We start from the raw sequence: 14,597 nt of genomic DNA, 5'->3' as shown, positions 1-14,597 counted from the left end.
ACAAGCAGGGAAAATGCACATAAATGCACAGAATAGGAGTATCATCCTTAGTGATGTCTGAAAAGGAGGTTAGTGTGACCAGAGTATCAAAGTCACCAGCGAGTGTTTGGGGGAAACATCAGGCTCTGACTTTCTGCAGATTTTTAGTGCAGGCACTCATAATAGCAAAAGAAACCATATTACATGAGGAATTTTATGAGCCAGTAGTATGCCTGATTTTATGATATCTGGAAATAGCTTTACCAAAAAAGCATATTTCAAATCCTACCAAGATCAGTTCGGTACTATGCCAACCTGCCAATAATGAAGAGGTTTATTAGAGAAAATAACACAACGACACAAGAATAAAATCCCTATAAACAGAAAAAGATGTCTAGATTACACAAATTGCCTCCAGAAGTAAATAATGATGGGGTCATTTTCGACTCAGTGAAAGATAATTGAGAAATCAAAAAATGAAATCTAAATATGAGCAAGTGCAACCAAAAAGAGTTTGAGTCACTCTTGTTTACATGTTTAAAGGATTGCCTTGTCAAGTTTCTTTTTTGAGATACACAAGAAATAAATGGAATATCATTTTAGATCTTTGAAAGGCAACAGAAAAAATAACTATACATATAAAATGTGAAGAATTTGCAGAGATTTGCTCCATCTTCTCCGTGTTTATAATGAACCTAAATGACTATGCAGAAAAAGAACTACTTAAATGTTTGAACCAAAACATTATAGGTCATTTTGCTCTGTAGGAGTGATTTAAGTCTTAATACCATCTCTCTCTTTAAGCTTAAAATGCTACTTAAAATTAATCAAATATTTAATGTTCCTTATATTGCTGGCCTTTATAATGCTGTGACTTTTTCCGATGATTCCTTAGCACTGAAAATATAGTTGTAGATACTATTGTAGATACAGATACAATAAAATGTCCCCTAGATAAATATACGTAACATAGAATTTTAACTTGTTATAGTGAATTGCAAATTAGTGTGAGGAAGTAAAACAGTATGGTAGGTTCATGTTCAGTAAAAGTTAAATATATAACAATTAAAAATACCTATTGACGGGTTCATTGCAACAGAGAGCAATTGAAGCAAAAATAAAATGAAATATTCAGTTGATTCATATAGAATATAATAAAAAAAATTATCTCAATATGTTGTTGGGATGCCTCTCTTTTCGATTGAACCAGGTGAAATTTTATTGTTCAAAAAAGACTGAGGATTGGAAATTTCTCATGGTTTAAACTAAAAGCACTAGAGTTAGTTTATTTAGTTCATTTAGTTCTATGAAACATTGCAATACAAACCAAGAAACAATGTATTCACTGACTAAAACCTATAGTTCAAATAATTTTACTACCACACAAAAAAGGTGAAAGAGGAATAAACACTATAAGTGATTTTTGTTGCTCCCAGATTCTTAAGAGATTATGTGTTTATTTGAGCATATACTGTGTAGATTATTAGGTAAAAAAAAAATCATCACTGTTTTATTCTTCTTGGATGTTGATAAAGAAGATAATAATTTTAAATGAGAGCAAATTCACATTTGGAAGAGAAGGAAACCAACAAAGTCCTTTATGATATTTACAATAGCTTAATAAATTTTTTGGCCAAGTACTGTAAGGTAAAAACTTCCTCCACCATATATTGCAAGTTCATAATTTTAAAAAACGGCTGACTGTAAATAAAGGCAATCTATTTAACTGTCTATTGATCAATCAGTGAAAAACGACCATATATTTATATAACAGTTTAGCAGAAATTTCAAGGAAAGAATTCTCAATTTTGCCTGATCCTAAAAATGTGTCTTATAAAAACCAACAAAAACCCAAAAATTAACATAGTATTTAAATTTTTATATACATAATTATAACATTAGATGTATCAAAATTAATTTTGATACATCTAATGTTTGGTCAGAACGAACAGTTGCTGTACCAGTTGTTAACATACTAAATAGTAAAAGGTTTCCATACTTGTTAGAAAATGGCCACTACTCTCTATTCCTCTCCCCATGTACTCTTCTCTAGGGACATCGCTTCCACCAAGCAGACTTATCCATATTCTAACCCCTTAGGAGATAAGACCTGGCAGAGCTGGGGGCCTATAAGACCCTTAGATCCACCCAAATTAGTGCCTACGCCATACCAGTTGTTATGTTTCAAATCTCTCCTCTATTAATGAAACAGGGATAGTTGCAGAAGCTTTGTATTTGGAGTCAGACAGACTACTGCCTGGGTAAGTCACTGGTCTTTTCTGAAATTTAAACTTCCTCTTCTGAAATAGTTATTACTAACTACTTAGTAGAGCTTATTGTGGATTGTGTGAAATAACATAAAGTGCCTATTAGCAATGGTAGGCATACCACTTACTCTCCTCTCACCTTACTAGAAACATGGTACAGTTGACACCTGAACAAAGGGGATTAGGGATGCCAAACCTACATGCAGTCAAAAATCCACATATAATGCTTGACTTCCCAATACCCTACTGTTGACCAGAAGTCTTACTAATACCATAAACTAATACCTTACAAATAGCCAATTAACATATTTTTAAATATATGATATACTGTATCCTATAATAAAGTAAGCTAGAGAAAAGAAAATGTTATTAAGATAATCATCAAGAAGAGAAAATGCATTTACAGTACTGTGTTTATCAGAAAAATACCCTGTGTGTAAGTGGACCCACACAGTTCAAACCTGGGTTATGCCAAGGTCAACTGTAAATACTACATGGAAAAACAAGCAAAACTGCAGTCCTTTCCTCACAAATGGGTCATGTTTCAAACATTCATTTTTGAAATCGGTAGTCTGGTAATTAAGAATGCACTTTCCTCACAATGATCATTACATAAAAGTAGTAACGTATCTCAACAATTTTATAAATTCTAATTTCATCTACAATATGCTGTTTTCATACATGGACAAAAACTTATTGAGTATTCATATATGCTAGGTGCTATTTTAAGAATTTTACATTTAAGTGGTTTACATTTAAGTGGAGCAACCTTATGAAATTGTATGCTCTTATCACACCCACATAACAAATAAGGAAACCAAGACAGAGAGGTAAAGTATCATGCTCTAGGTTATAGTAGCTAGTAAGTGGCAGAGCCAGCATTCAACCTACGCAACCAGGCCCAAGGGCGTTTGTTCCTAATCACTATACTGTATTGTCTTTGGAGTTGTCTGATTCATAAAACATATAAACACTTAAAAAATCAAACCACTGAGAGAAAAATCACATGGTAGTTCCTCAACTTGTGATAGAAATCAAACAGCAAAAGATGAAAAAATATACCAAATTTATCTTGCATCCTGGTGGCTTGAAGAAAAGCAGCCTTAGATTAGATTTGTGGAGATACAGACTGTCTACCCTCAAAGGTTTAAATACTGCTATCATGGGTTCTTCATCACAGCTAATGCTCCTGAATTACCTTTCCTTTCCTTATTTATGTATCTATCATCAGTTTCTACAAAACATTACCTAAGGAATGGGAAATGCAGCAGAAAGTCTGGAGTCCCTTACATGAGCTTGGTTTCTCCTTTTTCTTTCAGAGGAAGTGTCTTTTTAAAGACAGTTTGCAAACAGGCCCAAGGCCAACTTGTATTGACCTGGGCTCCCAAGTCTGAATTATCAACAGTGACCAGGCTCTTGTCTGGCACCTTTCCCACAGATCAAGAGAATGGGTGTATTTGTTCCATGGAGATTAAGTTCAGCTACTGCCTGACTCCCTGTCTTCTTCAGACTACACCTAGTTCTTCTGTTTATCCTTGAGACTTCTGTGAGTTCTTCCTGTGACCATTTCTTACTTTGAAAGATTGCTCTTTAAATTCAGTTGTTGGTGTGCAAAAATAGTTTCCATCTAATGTTCTTAGTACTTTCAGATTATTTGTAATATTTTCATTTGAGCTTTTTGTTACATTTTACTTTTAGTATCAAGGTGACTGTCAAATATTTTATTTACTTGGTATATTAAATGCTCCAAAAACTACTTTTCAATATCCTAGAATCTTATTACTTTGCTATTTTAAATTCTTTAGCATTTTAGGCATCCCTAAATATTTATATTTAAGCATTTTAAGGGTATTAAGATTTGTTTTAGTTTAAACTGTAGATCTCACAGAATTTTTTGTTAGAATTATATTCAATTTTTTTGGTTAAAAAGCATTTTTTCCTTACTTCCATTTTTAAACTTTACTATATATATTGACTTCAGTATTTTAAAATTATGTGTAGAGTCTCAATGTAAGGGTGACTGTGTGAGATCCTTTAATTCACAAAACTTTGTTAAGTTTTACTCATATTTGATGGCTAGTAAATAACTTTATCCACTTGGAGTCACAAAAAAATTAAAAGGAATCTATCATACTATATATTTTCAGTCTCAAATTCAAATAGATCATCTTTATAACTGTCCATTTACTCTAAACGACGTATCATTAACAGTATAAAATAAATAATACCAGCCTAAATGGGAAGGATTCTTATCTTTGGGTTTATTAGGTAGTTGTCTTAGTGGGGTTTCTAAGGAAGCAGTCTCTGAGAATAAAACTGAGTATACATTTTTTTTTTTTCATTTGGGAGGTTCAGAAGAACTGGCAGGGAAATGGGGAAGGTGATAAGAGAAGGGCAAGCAGCTAATATAGGGTACACTATTAGGCTAGCTATCACAGAAGCCAACTGAAACTTCATCTTCTGGGGGAAACTGGCAAATGGTATAAGATACAGGTCTCAGAATTGTCTAAGCCAGGGCCAAGGAAGCTGAAACCTGTTAGTCATTGTTTACAGTCTAATCCCAGTGGTTTCTAGCAGGTCAGAGGCAGTCCTATGGCTTAGATGGAGGTGCTGGCCTTTGGAAGGCTGATGTGCACAAAATGGTAAGGGGCTACAAGGGTGTATGAAAACAGTACCACATTAACTATTACAACAACAAATCTATTAGACACCCCCCCCCCCCAAACACCACAGTGATCATTCTGACAAAGTAAATTTAGCCCTGAATGTTGGTAAAATTTTGGTAAACCAGTTTTACCTGTAAGTATAAGGTATGCTAATAATATTTAAGTATTACTGAGAGCGTATAACTTCTCATAAAATGCTAACAAAGCAAGAGCATGGGACTATACACTAGGAAACATATATAAGCTCAAGGAATAATATCAGCCTGTGATTTAACTTTTTTAGGAAATAATCTCTTCCTTCCCAGCTGCTTAAAGCTCGGCTGCCATCATGAATGACACAGTAACAATATGGACCAGGAAGTTCATGACCAAACAACTACTTCAGCAGAAACAAGTGGTCAGTGATGTTCTTCACCCTAGAAAGGCAGCCATACCTAAGACAACATTTTGGGGAAAACTAGCCAAAATTTAAGACCACACCAGAGGTCATCTTTGTATTTGGATTCAGAACCCATTTTGGTGGTGGCAAGACAACTGGCTTTGGCATGATTTATGATTTCTTAGATTATGCAAAGAAAAATGAACCCATAGACTTGCAAGACATGGCCTGTGTGAGAAGACAAAGATGTCAAGAAAACAGCAAAAGGAACGCAAGAACAGAATGAAGAAGGTCAAGGGGATTGAAAGCCAATATTGGTGCCAGCAACAAGTGAGCTGGAAATTGGACAACATGAGTAAAGACTGTACGGTGACTTTAACTATGGTGATTGTGCAGTTTTTTTCATGAGAGAATAAATAAACTACATTTTTTTAAAAGAAATCCTCCTTATAGATCCCTATAATGTTCCAAACCAGAGCAAGGACAAACACCCATCAGAACAAAAGATACGAATCATCATCTAAGTAAAATGTGTATATTGCTATTGCAACTTGAAGGCACACGTTACAAAAAAAAAATGAACTATGGATCAAACTCAACCCAAGTACAATTTTTTTGTACTCAATTTTGAATTCTTTCTCATCTTTAAAGCCTTTCTTGGTTCCTCTCAGTATTTGTCTGACTTGAATCTTACAACCTGTTCCTAGAGTGTGCATGCATGGCATTTATGTTTCTCAAGGTCAGGTGATAGGTGCCAACTAGAAGGGTTCAGGTCTAGGTCCCAGCTTCACCATAATTCCAGAGCTCCTCTGGTCAATGGGATGCCAAGCTGATGGATTCTTATTTCTGGATCTTGACTCTGCAAGCTGGATTAGTGCTTGCAGCCACTAGATAGCTACAACAGACTAGATGGCTAAGTGTTGAGTCCTGTGGGCCAGATAAGGGCATCTTTGGTCACATACTTCCCACCAAGGTGGGTTTATTCAAGAGTAATGATCTTTTAAAAGCTAAACATAGTGAAAAAGCTAAGTGTATGTAAACTATATATCTGTCCCCAAGACTAATATTTATAGCTGTAAAATGGATTTGTAGTTGCGATTATATTTTTGCAGAGAATAGAGAAAAAAAGGTGGAAAACAAGTGTGTGTGTGTGTGTGTGTGTGTGTGTGTGTGTGTGTGTGTGTGTGTAAGTGAAAAAATGACATTTCCCCCCTAAACTGTGCAGGCTATAAACCATACATACTATTTGGGACAATTATGCATGCATTTATTTCCTCTGAATTATATTTTCACTAGATAGTTGCCAAGCATTGGCCTATTTCTACTGCAGAGAGTAGTGCCTGGAATTTGTCAGGGCACCTCTGCAATTTGTGGGTTGTGTGGTTGTCAGACTTACTTTCAGTGTGTACACATAGGGAAAGTGCTTGGGGTGGGTGGGGGAGAGAGCTAACAGGAAATAAGAAGAGGAAGAGAGTCACCTAAGGAAAATATTTTCTGTCTCAGAAAGAGTAAGTCTGGTAAAGAAATATAGTGCATAAAGTAGTAAACATTTAGGAAGCACAGAGCCGGACACGGCTCGAACTCACAAACTGTGAGATCATGACCTAAGCCAAAGTCGACACTTAACCGACTAAGCCACCCAGGTACCTCTCAAATTTTTATATGTCTAAATAGATCAATTTGCAATATAAAATTCTATACTATTAATAACTCTTGAGTAAAACAATTATTTTATGTACAGCATGCCTAATTTCTTATCCTATCAAATTGTAATAACAATAATAGATATTTACAGCTGGAAGGAACCTTAGCAATCCCCCAGACTTTGCCTTCATTTTCAAGAAGAAGAAACAGAGCTAAAAGGTTGACTTGCCTAAGGTCATAGTGATAAAAGGGCTAGGATCCAAGTCTCATCATTTCTTCTTAGATTTCTTTTACACAAATAATTTTCAATATTAACAGGTTTTTTTTTCAATTTGTAGAGCTTTTTACTTGAGTTCCACAACACATTTTCACATAAATAATATTTGTGGGAAGTATTATTAGCATTGCACCACCTCCCAATGTGAACGTATTTCAAATCTGTGTATCTCTACTTTTAATTCATTTTCTTAAGAAAATAGTCAAGAAAAGATGTTTGTATTATGGGTATATATTAAGAACTATGACTTAGACTATTCTTATAAATTTCATTAATATGAAATATATCTGAAATATTCTAATTTTTAAAATTTACAACAATTTATCAGTCTCAAAGATAGAGCTATTTTCTGAGTCATACCTTCTAAAATTAAGCAAATTGTGGAAAAGAGGGGAAATGAACACAAATCTTTTAAAAAATTACCCAGCATTCTAATCCAGCTCTTTCCCTTCTCCTGTTTTTGTTTTTCACTTCTCCCCACAACTACGTGTAAATAATATGAGAAAAGCATTTCTATGGCCCTCCATCAATCTATACAAAGTTTTAAGCAACAATGTCACACTACTTCATTAACAAGTCCTCTGGGTGCAGAAGTTTTTGTGTGGACATGGAATAGGTTGAAGAAAATTATAGTCTTCAAAAATTTGGCTCAGAATAAAGACTGACAGGGAGAAGATCACAAACTAGTCTAGATCCACGTGACAAAAAGACCCATTTTCTTTCTTTCTTTTTTTTTTTCAATATATGAAATTTATTGTCAAATTGGTTTCCATACAACACCCAGTGCTCATCACAAAAGGTGCCCTCCTCAATACCCATCCCCCACCCTCCCCTCCCTCCCACCCCCCATCAACCCTCAGTTTGTTCTCAGTTTTTAAGAGTATCTTATGCTTTGGCTTTCTCCCACTCTAACCTCTTTTTTTTTTTCCTTCCTCTCCCCCATGGGTTTCTGTTAAGTTTCTCAGGATCCACATAAGAGTGAAAACATATGGTATCTGTCTTTGTATGACTTATTTCACCTAGCATCACACTCTCCAGTTCCATCCCCGTGGCTACAAAGGGCCATATTTCATTCTTTCTCATTGCCACGTAGTACTCCATTGTGTATATAAACCACAATTTCTTTATCCATTCATCAGTTGATGGACATTTAGACTCTTTCCATAATTTGGCTATTGTTGAGAGTGCTGCTATAAACATTGGGGTACAAGTGCCCCTATGCATCAGTACTCCTGTATCCCTTGGGTAAATTCCTAGCAGTGCTACTGCTGGGTCATAGGGTAGGAAAAAGACCCATTTTCAGTAAAGAATATAGTGAATATGCTTGCATTCTTAAAAACAGACAACTGCTTATGTTAAGAATAAAATAGCTTTTGGGACGAGTGGGGAAACCACAATAAATTAATCCAATATCTAGCACAGCTTTTGTAACAAAATGTGTTTTGTTCCTGCTTTGGAGGCTGGGAGAATGTCCTCCTTTTGCCATGGATGGTGTCTACTGGCATAGAGGCAACATGGAGGCTCAAGGAATAAGCCTCCCTCTCCAGAGAAATACAGCATTAGCACAGCACAAAGACAGCATTTGTTATGCCTTCACAAATCAGATGCTCTGAGTCCACAATACCTAGACTCATATTCCTAGTGACGGGGAAAATCTATAACAATTTGACCACAGGGATTACAGGTTTCAAAAGGACAAAATAAAATTTCTTTTCTCAACTTGTGAAAATCTGACCTGGATCCAATTAACATTTAACTAAGTTTCTGGTTTATGTCACATACTTTCCCAAATAAAGGGTGATTTAATCACCACCAAAATCTTAGGGTATAGGTGTTATCATCCTCATTTAGTAGATGAGAGAACTGAGAGAGTAAGAGAGGTCAAAGCTCTGGCTGTTGATTGGAAAACTGCAGAGCTAGAACCTGAACCTGTCTAGTGCTTTACTCCATCTTTCCGCACTGCTCTGTTTTATCTCTGATAATGGCTTACAGTTGTGTTGAAAGGAAGACTTATCATATTGTAAAATGATTATTTATTTATCTGTCTCTGTTTATTACAAAGTGATCGAGGTAGCTTATAAATACCAGTGCCACGTATTAAAGTGGGTATATGTGAGGAAATTGAGAAAAGAAAAATTATGATTTGGATATAGTTTAAGAAAGAGTTGTAGGAAATGAATGTTTTACGTATCATCATGATGGCACAGCAACGTAACACATAAGACTTTTTTCAAAATATCATCACCAAAATAGAAACTGCATGGGAGGCTCAGCAATGTTATAAGGTGTAAATTCCCTCTGGAATTCTCTTTTCTAGGGGTTTCTTTCATTTCCAGTGATATAGCTGTCAACAATAATCTAAAATCAGATAAGGCCTCTTTTCCAGGTGACTAGGATAATGTGATCTCTGGGAATGATGCCCTAGGAATCTAGTTCTATTTATTAGCTCCTTTTGAAGACAGAAATGTATACCCAATTCTAAAACAGTAAATTACCAAAATAAAGAATCGGCTGGGGGTGAGGGTTTCAGTAATTTCCTATTTAATGGAGTAATGCCAAAATTCTAAGGGCAATGACCAAGAACACCTACATGGATGTTTCTACTTTCTAACATTCATTTCCTAACAGATTTTAATTCAAATCAGATCAAATGCACTCAATAAACTACATTAATATAATACTTAATTTTGATCATACTATATATTATGGAAATTGAAAGATATATTACATATTATATATGAAAAATGGAAGGAAGAAATCGTGAAAAAGTCAAACTTTCCAAAATAACACCTGTAAAATGCAATTTGAACATATCCTTTCAACTAAATATTAATTAGAAATCAAACCACAATTCCCACCTGGGGAAAAAGAGAGTGTATTCATTTAACATAGCACAAAAATAGGGTACAATATAAGGTTTACAAGCTTGGCTTTTAGTCTACAAATGCTTTTGGATCTTATGACATAACAAATTATTCATTACTGTGAAGAATGCTGACACACACCTCAACTTGGCTAAAAGGTAAAGTTGTCAAGTGTGTCTGTCAATATTTAGATTCACATGCTTATGAAAGGACTGATATAGTGGGGAAAAGTGAAAAGAAAGTTTAACCTCACTCCAGCTCAGTCCTATTCACACGGTATTCTGATGAGACCATACTTTGGTTTTCTGAGTAGGCTTGGTGCCCTGTGGTTTACTAAGAACCTCTCCAGGTCCTCTGCTTCCAAGCCTTCCACTGTAGGATCTTGTGAGGAGACAAAATTACACATGATACACGTTTTAAATTCTCTTCTCTGCTCACCTGCTTATCTACCTTCCATTCTTTCCTCCCTCTTTCTTGCTTCAAGGATAGAGATTAGAAATGATATTGCTTACTTCTCCAAATAGACTATGGGAATAAAAGGATACTACTAGGTTAATACTGAAATTTAAATAGTATGACTGAAGTCTATCTCTGAGGAAATAACAAACGCTTACCTATCTAAAGCATTTCTTGTTTTGTTAATAAAACCTAGCTCTTGAAGCTGTAAATGATTTATTAATTCCTTTTGTTTATTTATTTATTTATTTATTTATTTTGAGAGAGAGCACAAGCGAGGGAGGGGCAGAGAAAGAGGGAGACACAGAATCGCAAATAGGATCCAGGCTCTTAGCTATCAGCACAGAGCTCAACGTGGGGCTCGAACTCACAAGCCATGAGATCATGACCTGAGCCGAAGTCGGATGCTTAACTGGCTGAGCCACCCAGGTGCCCCTATCAACTCTAATGTAGGTATCTCTGCATATATAATTGGATTTGTTTGTTATTTAGACTTCCATATTGTTAGCATTATAACATCATAGTTCCTCCATTAAACTAACATTAAAGAAGATAACTAGGTCTTCTCTCTTAAATCAATACAATACCATTCTGAAACCCTACTGTGCTCAAGACAGGTTTTAGATGCATCTGAACATTTGAAGGAGAACAAGCAGTTGGGGATATAAAATCACACACGAATCACCGTAACAACAGAAGTACAAATAAAATGCCATGCAAGCTAAGAGGCGAGAGGAAGAGAGGGCAACAGTTCCTTTGTAATTCTTAAAGAACTGATATGAAGAAGAATAAATTATGGTAGACTGAGATTCGAAATCCAATACGAAGAAGCTTAGACAAAAGAGTATCTCTAATCATAACTTCCAACAAAAAACCTACAAATTCTTTCTGCTTATTCTTCTCAAAGATCTTGTATAAGACATTGTATGTTTTGAAATGATTCCACTCAACATTTTCCTGTCATATTTCACATGACCCCTGAAAATGCCATCACCTCTAGGAGGATCTAACTGCTCCAACTATCTTTAGATCTTAACAGGAAGGTAAATTCTGTTCAAAAGCTTGCACTAACCCTCATAAATTGGAGTTACGTATCTACTGTGACTAAGACTGCTTGTACTTCCCTTCTCAAAGCAGTTATTTCACTGTCATGTTACTAACTGCCTGTATGATTCTCTCCAGTTACCATGAATTTTTTAAGGGCAAGCTTGATGGCCCTTATATTCACAATACCTAGTGCTGGGCTTAAAACTAGAAGTTGTTAAAAAAAAAAAAAAAAAGCTCTTGAATGGGTGCTGAATATGAAGTGTGCAGTTAGCAGCCAATCAGTAGGGTGACCAATGAGAAAGGCCTGAACTGAGGCAAAGGCAGGGAGGATGAAGACAGACAGGACAGTAATATAGGAGTTGGAATCAATAAAACTTGGTGACTTACTAGAGGTAAGAGGAAGAAAAAAAAGGAAAATGACAGAGTAAGTACTGAAGGATTGTTACCAATTTTTAACAAAATGGGTAGACAGGACAATCATGGTCCCTATAAACTCTTTGACCCTTCTCTTACTGCTCTCTCCCACAAGCCAGGCATGATGGCTACCTCATCGTTTCCCCAAAATGCCAGACACACACACCATGTGCAGCTGCTGTTTCCTCATCCTGGAGGAATCTTCCCCCAAATATCCACATAACTTGCTCCCTCACCTTTTCAGGTCTTTGCTCAAATGACACCTTTTAATGATGACTTCCTAAGTATCCCATTCAGAACTGTAACCTTTATCCATATCTTGGTCCTCCTTTGTTTTCTTTCCTGCTTTATTTTGCCCCACAGAATTTATATCAGACACACAATGCATTTATTTGCTTTGTATCATCCACTACAAATACGGTCCCTGAGGTGTAAAGATTTGTTCATTTGTTTACTTCACTACTGTACCCTCAGGGCTTAGAACATAGTAGGCATTCAATAAATGTCTAAATAATTAACGACTGAACAAACAAATGAACAGTATTGCCAACATGGGTAACAGAGTGGGAAAAAAGTATGTAGAAGACGACTGTATTCACTTTTGGATAATGCTCAATTAGAAGAGGTCTCTGAGACTTACAATTGGTGCTCAGGGAAAAGCTTTCAGCTGGTGCAAGAAGCATATGATACTCAGAAACAACGTGCAGAGGAGAAAGAAAATTTTAAAAATCTATAGACATTGGGAAACACCAATGTTTAAGGATTGGGCAAAGGAGGAAGGGTAAGCAAAAAAGTCTGGGAAACAAAAAATAACCAAAGGGTAGGAAGAACACCAGAAAAGGAGAAAGGAGAGAATTTTAAGAAGTTCAGTAGAAGTATCAGGTGGATTAGAAACTAAAATAAAGGAAGAGAAGGACTCATAGTATCTCATAATTAGGTCATCGCTGCTTTTAGCCAATGCAGGTTTACAGGAGCACAAAATAACAATCAAGAATAACCAGCACTTATTGAGCACTCGTGTGCTATGCAAGATGATTGGGGCTTCAAATACACCGTCTCTAATCCTCCCAACCAGGTAGCTATTCTATTTACCTAAATTTTATAGGAGAAACTGAAGAAAGGTGAAGTGGTTCATGGCTGTATAGATGAAAAAAAGTGGAGGAGCTAAGTGGAGGAGCTAAGGAGCTATGAATCATAATACATAATAGAAATACACTTGATAAATGTTTTGCTCATGACACTCTCGATTTAAATTCCACATAAATTAATTTTCCAGGTATAAAAAGGCTTGCCACCTTCAGCACCAATACTCACATATTTTAAAGATCTTTAAAAGAATTAAAAAAAACCCAAACAATCTTATACTTGATAATTTAAGAATGCTATTAGGAATATCAAGTGCTTATATTTATGCCTTTGGGAACTCTTGGGTTGTTTAAATTTTTTGCTTTTATGATGAAAGGCACCACAATGATTTTTTGTTGTTGTTGTTTTTTGAAATTCTGTGTCTTCACTTTATAATTTTTCTGCCTATGGGCCAGAACCATGCTAAGCGCTATACATATCTCAGGTAATCATCACCATAACCTTATGATTTAAGTTATATTAGAAGAAAAAAGAGGCATAGAGAGGTTAAATAACGTATCCAATGTCACACAGCCAGTCCCAGCAGAGGTTTTAGGTCTCTGAGCGTCCAACTCCAAAGCTCTCAATCTTAATTCTGACTCAGCTGTTTTCCAGGCTGATATACCAATGAGGTCCTTAGTCATTTTGCAGATAGACCAGATTTCCGGATAAGTGTTCCCCTAAATGAACTCTGAGATATAAGACTTCCAAAAATTTTGATGTTAATTGAAAAACATGTTAACCTTTTGATGTATGAACTAAAAATTTAAGAAAAAAAAGAAAAGAAGCTTGTAGCATATTAAACATTTTACCTGCCTGTTAATGTTTACTAACACAACAAAGCATCAGGATTTGAGTGCTCTGTCCTAATAGTTTAATAATTGCATTAATTTCCTATTTGCTGCCAAAACAAATTACCACAAACTTATGATTTAAAACAATGCTTTTTACTACCTTGTTGTTCTATAGTCAATGACCTTGTATAGGTCTCACTGGGTGAAGGCTGAACACAGCTGTATTCCTTTCTGTGGGTTCTTAGGGAGAATCAGCTACCATGCCTTTTCCAGCTTCTAGAGGCGGCCCATATTTCTTGGATTGTGGTTCCTTTCCTCCATTTTCAAAGCCCACAAGAGCAGGAAGAGTCCTTCTCACATGAAATCGTTCTTACCGCCTCTCTTGCCCTCCTCTTCCACGTTTAAGAACTCTTGTGTTTATAGGCGGCCCACCTGGATAATCCAGGATAATCGCCCTCTTTCAAGGTTAGCTGATTAGCAACTTTAACTCCATCTGCAACCTTAATTCCCCTTTGCCTCCTAAGGTAAACATATCATAGGTTCTGGAGATTAGAATATGAACATCTCTATGGAGATAGTAGTCTGCCTACTAAAGTAAGTAAGAAAATCCTCAACTATACCCTAAAATATGTTCCTATTACTGAAGAACAGGATGGAGAACATGTTTTTTTGTTTTGTTTTGTTT

At 35.7% G+C, this 14,597-nt stretch overlaps 1 protein-coding gene and 1 long non-coding RNA gene across 5 annotated transcripts in view; one reads left to right on the top strand and one right to left on the bottom strand.

Moving 5' to 3' along the window:
* Positions 1-14,597, bottom strand: part of MBD5 (methyl-CpG binding domain protein 5) — a 451,089-nt gene that overhangs the window by 287,222 nt on the left and 149,270 nt on the right. The gene's annotated exons all lie outside the window — the stretch shown is intronic.
* On the top strand, positions 3,695-5,500 carry LOC109502688. The gene is made up of 2 exons (XR_002161448.2): positions 3,695-3,792; positions 5,196-5,500. It is a non-coding gene; the product is annotated as an uncharacterized LOC109502688 (long non-coding RNA).

The sequence above is a fragment of the Felis catus genome, chromosome C1 (genome assembly GCF_018350175.1).
Source record: "Felis catus isolate Fca126 chromosome C1, F.catus_Fca126_mat1.0, whole genome shotgun sequence".
NCBI lineage: Eukaryota > Metazoa > Chordata > Mammalia > Carnivora > Felidae > Felis > Felis catus.
Note: the sequence above shows the minus strand (reverse complement) of the source record. Positions and strands in the feature narration are given on the sequence as shown.